This window comes from Petaurus breviceps, unplaced genomic scaffold (genome assembly GCF_028583685.1).
Source record: "Petaurus breviceps papuanus isolate PSGF00001 unplaced genomic scaffold, PetGlider_PUasm1.0 37, whole genome shotgun sequence".
Classification (NCBI taxonomy): domain Eukaryota; kingdom Metazoa; phylum Chordata; class Mammalia; order Diprotodontia; family Petauridae; genus Petaurus; species Petaurus breviceps.
In genome coordinates, this window is record NW_027186296.1 from 101,911,106 (window position 1) to 101,920,180 (window position 9,075).

General features: G+C 38.8%; 1 non-coding gene across 1 annotated transcript; it reads left to right on the forward strand.

Moving 5' to 3' along the window:
- The first annotated feature begins 6,737 nt into the window (after positions 1-6,737).
- Positions 6,738-6,844, forward strand: LOC138169668 (U6 spliceosomal RNA). The gene has a single exon (XR_011170422.1). It is a non-coding gene; the product is annotated as a U6 spliceosomal RNA (small nuclear RNA).
- The last annotated feature ends 2,231 nt before the right edge of the window (positions 6,845-9,075 follow it).

Sequence of the window (9,075 nt, forward strand, 5' to 3'; positions counted from 1 at the left end):
CTGCTGGCTCCTTTCATGGCTTCCCAGAGTCTTTTCTTTCATCAACCTGAAAAGGGGATTGGTTTTGTCCATCTTCTCTCTTGAAGCTATGAGTGCCCAAAGCGACTGCAGGTCCTGGAGCAACTTTAAGCTTAATGAGGACTTGAAGACTGTTTCCAGGAGAACTGAAGAGACTTGAGCTCTCCAGCAAAAAATATAAACAAGCATAGTCACATATGCAGGCAGTAATATATGCAATTACATGGAAGACACTTTTCCCATGGGTAATTTCTAGTATCATTGCCTAGAAACATATGAAAGTACATCTTCAGTTTTACTTATAATATCATAACTTAGCCCACTGACTAGTGTAATAGGTTAGGTTCTGTCACTGATGGATCTTTCTGCTCCTTTGCCAGAACTGGTATGGGCTGACCATCAGGATCATTATAGAATTGTGAATCTATACCTAGGCTGGCAACCCTTCTGGGTTGACAGCAGTATGTTCAAGCTCCATGGGTTGAATCTGTACCCTAGGAGTCTCTGTAGCAGTTTTGAGAAGGAAATTATTTGCCTCAGGGTTTGTTTTTTGTCCTATAGTAATATGCATCAGTTTCCTTCATCAGATGCATCACTTTCAGTACCCATATTTGGATCAGAAAGGTATTGCTTTTTTCTTTTTACAGCTGGCAGACAGTATCTTTTTCTCAGCCTTTTCTTAGGTAAGTGTCCATTACTTCTTTTCACCTAATCATTAGAAAGTCCAGCTAACTATCCTATGGGAAATAGATAGTTGTGGTGAATACTCCCATTTTAACCATCTCTATCCTGTCCCTCACACAAGCAGGACATTCATCTCCACCAATGAGGGAAGAGTCCTGTACCAATGGGCTTTGGGACTAGGGTAATATCTATATAGGAACATACCTAGATATCTATCTCTGTCTCTCTCTTGATCTAAATAAATAATATTGCTGTTGAATTTTTTATTTTGTTCTTGTCTTGCTTTAGCTCATTTTATTGTGTCAACATGTTGGTCTTCACTTATGAATTAAGAGTACCAAGAATTTCTTATATACTTTTATTTTGTGTATTCTTTTCTATGTTTCTTGTTTTGGTGTTGTCTTTAATTGCTCTATATGGTATCCCAATTGTCTACTATGCATACAAGATTATATTATTGGTGTAATCTTTTAATGCCTTTCCGCAGTATCTAGTAGTTTTCTCCAAGTGATTCTACCATGATGACATTTTATACCTGCCCTTAGGAGTATTTCTAGATAGCTCCCCCATTTTCTCCTATGGTCTTTACTATAGCAATGACCCCAGCATATACAATTGTGGGGAGGTCCTGAAATGTTTTTCTGTTCTCTGTCAAATTCTTTGGGACAAAACATTTGTTCATTATGGTTATAGCAAATATCAGCTTTTGCAAGGAATAATTTTGTTTTGGTATCATTTGTCTATTAGTTGAATATGTATTGTCAAACTCTAAAAGTGTTTTCTTTAAAAATTCCATTCTGAGTATATCCATCTCCTTTTCAATATTATGCAAGGCACTGGCATTATTTTTTCCATTGTTGTCTATTTCATTATTTGGTAGCACTTCTAGAGTTTGCACTAAGTGTAGTTTTTCAGTGGCTTAAAATTCTTTCACTTTCTTTTCCCCTTTGGATTTAAGTAAATCCTCAGTTTGCCTTCTTATTTTATCTAATCTGGGTTTAGGTATGAATTTTTTTTTGTGTGATTGGCTATATTGATCTGAAATACTTTGATGTGTAAGTGGGAATCTCATAAACAAAAATCAGTATTCCAAATATCCCTTGCCTGAATGGCAAGAGGTTTCCAATTTTGTTATAATATAGTTCTGGTGTATAATAAAAGTATCAATACCTTCAGTCCATTTCATGTATACTTATGGTTTGCCTGTTTTAGTGGTCAGAACTATCCACAATGAAGCATTTCCAGGCAGGTGAGGTTTCGGTATTCTGATTTCTACCTGTATAGATCGCCTTATTAGTCTATCAAAATATAGCCAAGTGCCACTTGGTCCGCTTTTCTCTGTTGTTAAACTGATCATCACAGTAGTTCTGAATGGGTTGGCTTATAACCCTGTGATGCCCCAACTATTTCTTAGATTTATTGGACCAGATACATGACACTGGCCAGGATGCTAACCCAGTCTTTGGTATCATCAGAGTCCAAATGGCCTGCTTTCCAGGGTTCCTTTCAAACCTTCACAGATACTGTAGGAGTCTCAGGGAACAAAGAATTTCTGTTCCATATTATTTAGGTTAGTATCCTTTTACCTGTCCCTCTCTGTCCCTCCCCTCACTTTTCCATGACATGGATGATGGGTTGGGCTTTGAGGGCTTTACTTATTATTGTTGTCATCATCATCAGCAGCATTTTTGCTGGTTCTTAACAGCGTGACTTTTACCTCCAAGGTGGAGAGTTATATTGACATGCTTTGTTAAATGTAGACTCTGGGAGACCTCCTCAGCATATAGATATTGTAAACCCTAATGCTAATAGATTAATTTAGACACAACAGGCCAATCAGTTTCATGGAGAGTAGACCAATGATGAACTTTAGGTCACAGGATTTAGATCAAATGGATTTAAAGGGTCTACTGTCAACTTTACAGATTTGGGATGTGATACAGCCAGTCTTAAACCATAAATATAAATTATTATTTGAACTGAAGTTTTACATAAAATTCCTCCTTGAGATAGATGTCTAAAGTAAATTTTTAGTGTTAGAAATACAAAGATTGATTTGGGTGTAGAAGGGATCCTAAAAGTTTATCTAATCCAGTTATTTGCCCCTAAGAAATAATACTTACAGGATTATAGAATTATATGTTATAGTTGGAAGAGACCACAAAGATTACCTACTTCCCCCTATTTTTAGAAGAGGAAACTGACATGACTAGTGACCTATCTAAAGACATACAGATAGTGATAGAGTCAGGATTTGAACCTAGACATTCTTGCTCTAAATCCAGAAATTATTTTATTGCACCACATTTTTTTACATCTTTGTTTCACCAGTATTTAAAATGGTACCTAATGCTTAGTAGATGCCTAATAAATGCTTATTGACTGACTCTCTAGGCTTCTTCCAAACCATCCAGGAATATTGTAGAAATATTTTCTTAAAGCTCTGCTCATTTGGAGTTTCTACCATTTCCCTTAGTAGTCTGTTAAATGCTTTAGACCTTCATGCTGCTAGGAATTTCTTCCTTACATCTCACCTGAATGTCTCTTGCTGCAATTTAAATTCATTTCTCAAAATTTTGTTCTTAACGTAGGTGAGAATATACTGTCAGCACCCTTCTTATTATACACTTTGAAATACTTGAAAATAGCTGTTAGGTTGTTTTCACTCCCCAAAATTAAGCCTAGCATCTTTGATCTTTCTTCATGAGTTCTATTTTCTAACCCCTTTACCATTTTGATTATTTTTTTTCTGGGTCCTCTCCCCTCCCATTCCTTAGGGACTCACATTGGACACAATGCTCTATGTCCTATTTCAAATGCAATTAAAACCAGAGTGACTATTTACAACAGACTAAAGAGCTCTGAGGAGTTCAGTTCCTTCATTGTCTTAGTCATGAATAAAGTCACACCAGCAATTTTCTTTTGAATAGTTTTGTCAATCAAAAATGTAACAGTCAGAGTAGATCCCCACAGCCTCCCTAAATGCAGCTGGACATGAGCCAGTGGAGGGGAGTAGACACATTCCCCAATGTTGTTATAACTGGAACTATAGACCAAGGGCTGATTCAATTTTTTAAAAAGAGATTTCTTTAGCTCTTGGCTGGCTTAAGGAGAACTGGACTGCATCTGGCTTGGGGAAATCCTTTTCATGATGACAATTTCACAATGTCCCGTTCTATAATTTCCACTAATTGCCACTTCAATGAAAGCCATATTGTATAGGTTTTACCCTGCTCTGTAGCCTGAAGCATGAACTGCCCCCAATTGCTATAGCACCCATCATGAGTAATATCACTGGGAGACCTTTCTTCCCCCGAGCCTGCTGAATTTATCTAGGCTATGGCAGTGGAAATCTGATTTTCACACTCAGAGCAAGTTTGTGCCAGGCAATGAGAATTTAACCAGGGCCGATCCCTCAGTAGCACTAATGCTTTACAATCCACCTGCACTCCCTATTTTTTAGGGCAATGATAATTTAGATTTAATGGAAGATGGCTTTAAGCATTTCTCCTTTTTCCCCAGTTGTCTGAATGTTTTGAAATGACCTAATAAGCTTTAAGGACTAGCTAACAATGTAATTTTGAGTACTCAGAGATGGCCCTAGGCAAAATTGTGAAGTAGGTGAAATGTATTTTGGTGCTCCCCCCTTTTGGGGGTGCTCTCTTTTCCCCTTATGTTACCCTCTGTGTCGATCAGTGCCTATGTGTTGCTCTCCAACTTCCCAGACTTCTCCTACTATGGACCTGCACAGTTTCCCATGCTCCTGATCTATCTTCCCTGCTTTCACCTCCCCCCACCGTTTCATCAGTTCATCCCAGCAATCATTGGTAAATCATCAAAACTTGTCTGCCACATATCCTACTCCCTCAAGGAGGTTGATGGAGGGATGATGATGAATAAATGACTGAAACATTTATTGAGAGCTTACAATGTGCCAGGCACAGTTCTGAGTGCTGAAGCTATAAATACAAATGTGAACCAGTTCTAGACATTATGGAGTTGACATTCAAACAGTGGGAGATAATACATACTGGGCATCAGTAGCCAGGGAGGGGTGAACCTTGACAAGATATTGAGACTAGAGGGTGAACTTTGAAGTCAGGAAGACCTGAATCTACACAATAATGAATACATTACTTAGCTTATTAATGTTCCAGCTAACTGTCTAAGACCATAACAATTATAGCCTTTATAGCCTATCTGCATTGATTAATAAAAGGAAATTTTAATCTGGAAGTTCCCCTGCACGGGTATTTTCCCACTCTCCCTTTACCACCCTCCTCCCTTTTCCCTGCCCAGATGAGGATTGTTGTGAGGGTCACATAAGATAACATCTAAATCTAGAAATGTGCGTATGTGTAGTAGTTTATAACTGTTGACATCCTATATAGAGACAAGTTCTTATAATGAGTTGCCCCCTCCTACTTAACAGTGTAAATATATTTACTAGATGTATATATGTATACATATGTATGTATGTGTGTGTGCATACATATATTCCTGGTAAATGTGTCCTTTCCCTTTGCTCCATAAAATACATTAAACAGGCAGTCATTTGCTTGGCTTGCCCATAAGGACAGCCTTGACAGTGCTCAATGAAAGACCTAAGTCTGGTTGGCATACAGTGGATTACAGATGAAAACTTTCCCATGGAGAGCCTAGTTCTGCTAGGCTGAGCTATTCTCCCTTACAAACTGAAATGCACTCTGGTTTGCTGTAATCACGGCTACGATAATATTTTTTAAGCAAAATGATCTGAAACAAAGCGGGAGAATAATGATGTCACTGTGGGCTCTGTTGGTAAATACAATTACCCAATTGTAAGCACTAATCAATACACTGTGCAGTTCAAGAGTTCAGGGCTAGCATAGGCAGGCGTGATGACTCAGCACAAAGGCATCCTTGATGATGGATTTCAGGCTTTATTTGGACACGGGCATAAATAGTTGGAAACAAGAATTCCAGAGTGCAGATTTAAAACTGGATTGTGGCTGAGAGCCCATGGCAATTAAATGATGGGCATCCCATAATGTTTTCTTATTTTTTCCCTAAACTGGCTGTAGCCATTTTTTCTCCATATAGATTCCCAAATAGATGGAATTCAAGCTTTGCATTGAAGTCTGTGATTGATTGATTACCTGATGGGTAAGAATTTGGAGAGAGTAAAAGCATCACATCTTTTCTTGTTAGTTGAAGGTGATTTGTGCCCCGTCCTCTTCCCCTCCCCAGGGCAGTAACCTTGCCCTGTGACCTAAGAGAGGAGAAAGGTGATATTGTTACAAATAAAATAGTCATTGGCTCAGGTTTTCGATCAAAAGGATAGCGGCAAGGTATCTCTCACACTTGTAATCTCTAAAGCATGACGGATGGTCATTGCAATCATGCAAATGACTCCAGCCTTAATGGTCTGGGACTTATCAACTTCACTCTTTCTGATATGTCTTGTGTCAAATTCAAAAAATTACTCATTTTTGGGGGACCTATCAAGTTAAAGAACGGTATACCATTTTATGAAAAGCCTCATTATTTTGCTCTTTAACTCTGTATGTTTTAGTTTTGTTTTTCCCTTCTGAGTAAGCCCTTCATCTCTCTGGGGCTCCCTTGTTCTTATCATCAATTTTTCATTTCCTGAGCTTCTCCTCCATGCCTCCTCCTTTCTGATTATTCCCTAACAAGTTTCCTGTTCCCTGTGCTTTACTCTTCCATTATCCGTGGTGTTTAATGGTAAGATATATTAAATTCACTAGAATATGAAATTCACAAGAACATCTCTTTTCTTATCCATTGTGGCAAAATTGTATTTTACTGTATGGATTCAGTAACCCATTAGAATTGCTCATACCATGGTTGGTTTGATGCTGTTTATAAATACGATCTTTGATGCTGGCTCTTGAACTCTGACTGCAGATCTTGGTCAAGACATTTGGGTATCCATTGTAAGGCTTGAAAATGATGCTTTCTGTGTGCTAGTGGCTGGTAGAGGCTTTGAGCCTTCCCTGGAACATGTAGGACTTATCACAGAATAAAAACCTATGATGCTTACTTCAGAGGCACAATTACTAAAATTGGAATGATACAAAGAAGATTAGCATGGCCCCTGTGCAAAGTTGATATGCAAATTTGTGAAGCATTCAATTTTTTTGAAAGAATAAAAACCTATAGACCGTGGAGACTGGGATTTTATGGCATTAAAAATGATGCATTGGAAAAAATTATTATTTTTAAATATCTTCTATTTTACACTCCTGTAGTCTCTGCCCCTATATTTTTGCCAGTATTATTCCTTGAAAATATCTTAGAGTCTTAATAAGCACACACCTCTCTCCACAATAGCTCAAAGATGTGCTATTAAGCTTGTATCATTCACTGCTCATTTTCTTTATTTGTTAGGCATAAGAGGAAGACCCTACATTTCCATTTTGATTGTTAAAGTTGCTTTTTTTATAAAACCATAGCTACAGAGCTGGAAGGGACCTCTGAGCTCTAATCCCCTGATTACATGGATGAGGAAACTGAGGACAAATAATTTGTCCATAATTACAGAGCTCAGAAGTATCAGAGGTGAAATTGGAGCCCACACCTTCCTGATTCCAAGTCCAACATGAAAATTTAAGGACTTTCCTGATAAATTTTATGCAGAGACATTTACTTTGCAGACATAATAAGGATAGAAGTGCAAACATTAACACCCCCCCCCCCCAAACCCCCCCCTGTTTTCTTTTTTTTTGGGGCAAAGTGACATAGACTTAACATAGTTTCTATATATCATTGGTTTCAACAGGTTCCTGCCCAAATGTAGCATACCCTCTGGACGACTCCATGGATCATCAACTACAGCTGGATTAAATCACTAAGGTTGTTCCTCCTTGGCAACTTTTAGAGGAAGCCAGGAGGTGAAGTGAACAGAGCACCGATCCTGGAGTTAGAAAAACCAGATTTAAAATGCAGCCTCAAACATTGACTAGCTTTTTGACCCTGGACAAGTCACTTAACTTCTATTTGCCTCAGTTTCCTCCTCTATAAAATGGGGATAATAGCACCATCCCCCATGGTTGTTGTGAGGATTAGATGAGATCTTTATAAAGTGTTTAGCATAGTGCCTGGCATATAGCATGCCCTACAAAGATGCTATTTCCTCCCTCTTTCTTTCCCCAGAGCATCAATGTGGTACTGGCTGGCTTAAAAACCAGGTACGGATTCTGTTCCTAGACCTCCTGGTGGTTCAATCTGTTGACCTTTCATTGCTTACAAGGTCAAAACCATTTCAAATATCTTTCACCTTAAATAGTTGAATTTTGATGGGAAAACTGAGGCTGATATTCCTGGGGCATGTGTGGGCCTGGGATAGAGAGAGCCCCAGGCCTCTCCCTTTACAGCATTCTTTTCTCCCACCCTAATGTAGTCAGTTAGATTCCACCAGCAATGAACACCCAAAGGACTGGCTCTGACTGACTAAAGTCTTTTGAATTCACCTCAGTCCTGTAGCCATCTAGAAAGGTTCCTCTTCATCACAGAGCCAACAGATTGGAGCCAGCAATGAAATGTCTACACATGCTTTGGACCTCTGTGAGACCCTTCCATCATTACACATTCTTATTCCTCTCCACAAACAGGGTCCTTAGCCTTTTGCACCCGGCAGGGATTGAATCAGCCACACTTGCTAATGCCCACTTACTAACTCCCCATTACACAATAGCCAACAAATAATGGTAGAAGTCACAGGCTAATAGATTTAAAGTGGGAGGGACCCATCAAGTCCAGCCTCAAGTCCATCAGATGAAGAAACTGAGACCAGGTGAAGGGACGTTGTTTGCCCAGGATCACTCAGCTAATGAGTGCCTTCTGCAGAATTTGAATCTAGATCTTCCAGACTCCAAATCCAGCACCCTATCCCTGACTCATCACAGAAGGGAGAGTTAGGAAGACCTGAACTCTAGCCCCTGTTTTGTCATTAATCCAGTAAGGATCTTTCAGAGGTCACTCAATTCAATAAACATTTACTAAGTGAAGGATACTGTACTAAAGACAAAGAACTGTCATTTGCTGGAAGGGATGGTGTCTATAACATGTGCACAGATTAGTGTGTACAATGAAAAGAATGTATAATTTGACATCTGTGAATTTAGGTTACAATCCTGGCTCTTCCATTTGCTGTGTGACCTGGAAAAAATCACTTGACATCTCTGGAATTTCCTCATCCATAAAATGTAATGGTTGAAGTATATGGCTTCTAAGGTTCCTTCCAGGTCTCAATCTGTGATACTAAGCAAATACAAACTAATTTGAGGAGGGGCAGAGTCACTGGAGACTGGGGAAGATTAGGGAAACCTTCAGAAAGAAGTGACTTATTATTAAATTACTGAATTATTAGAG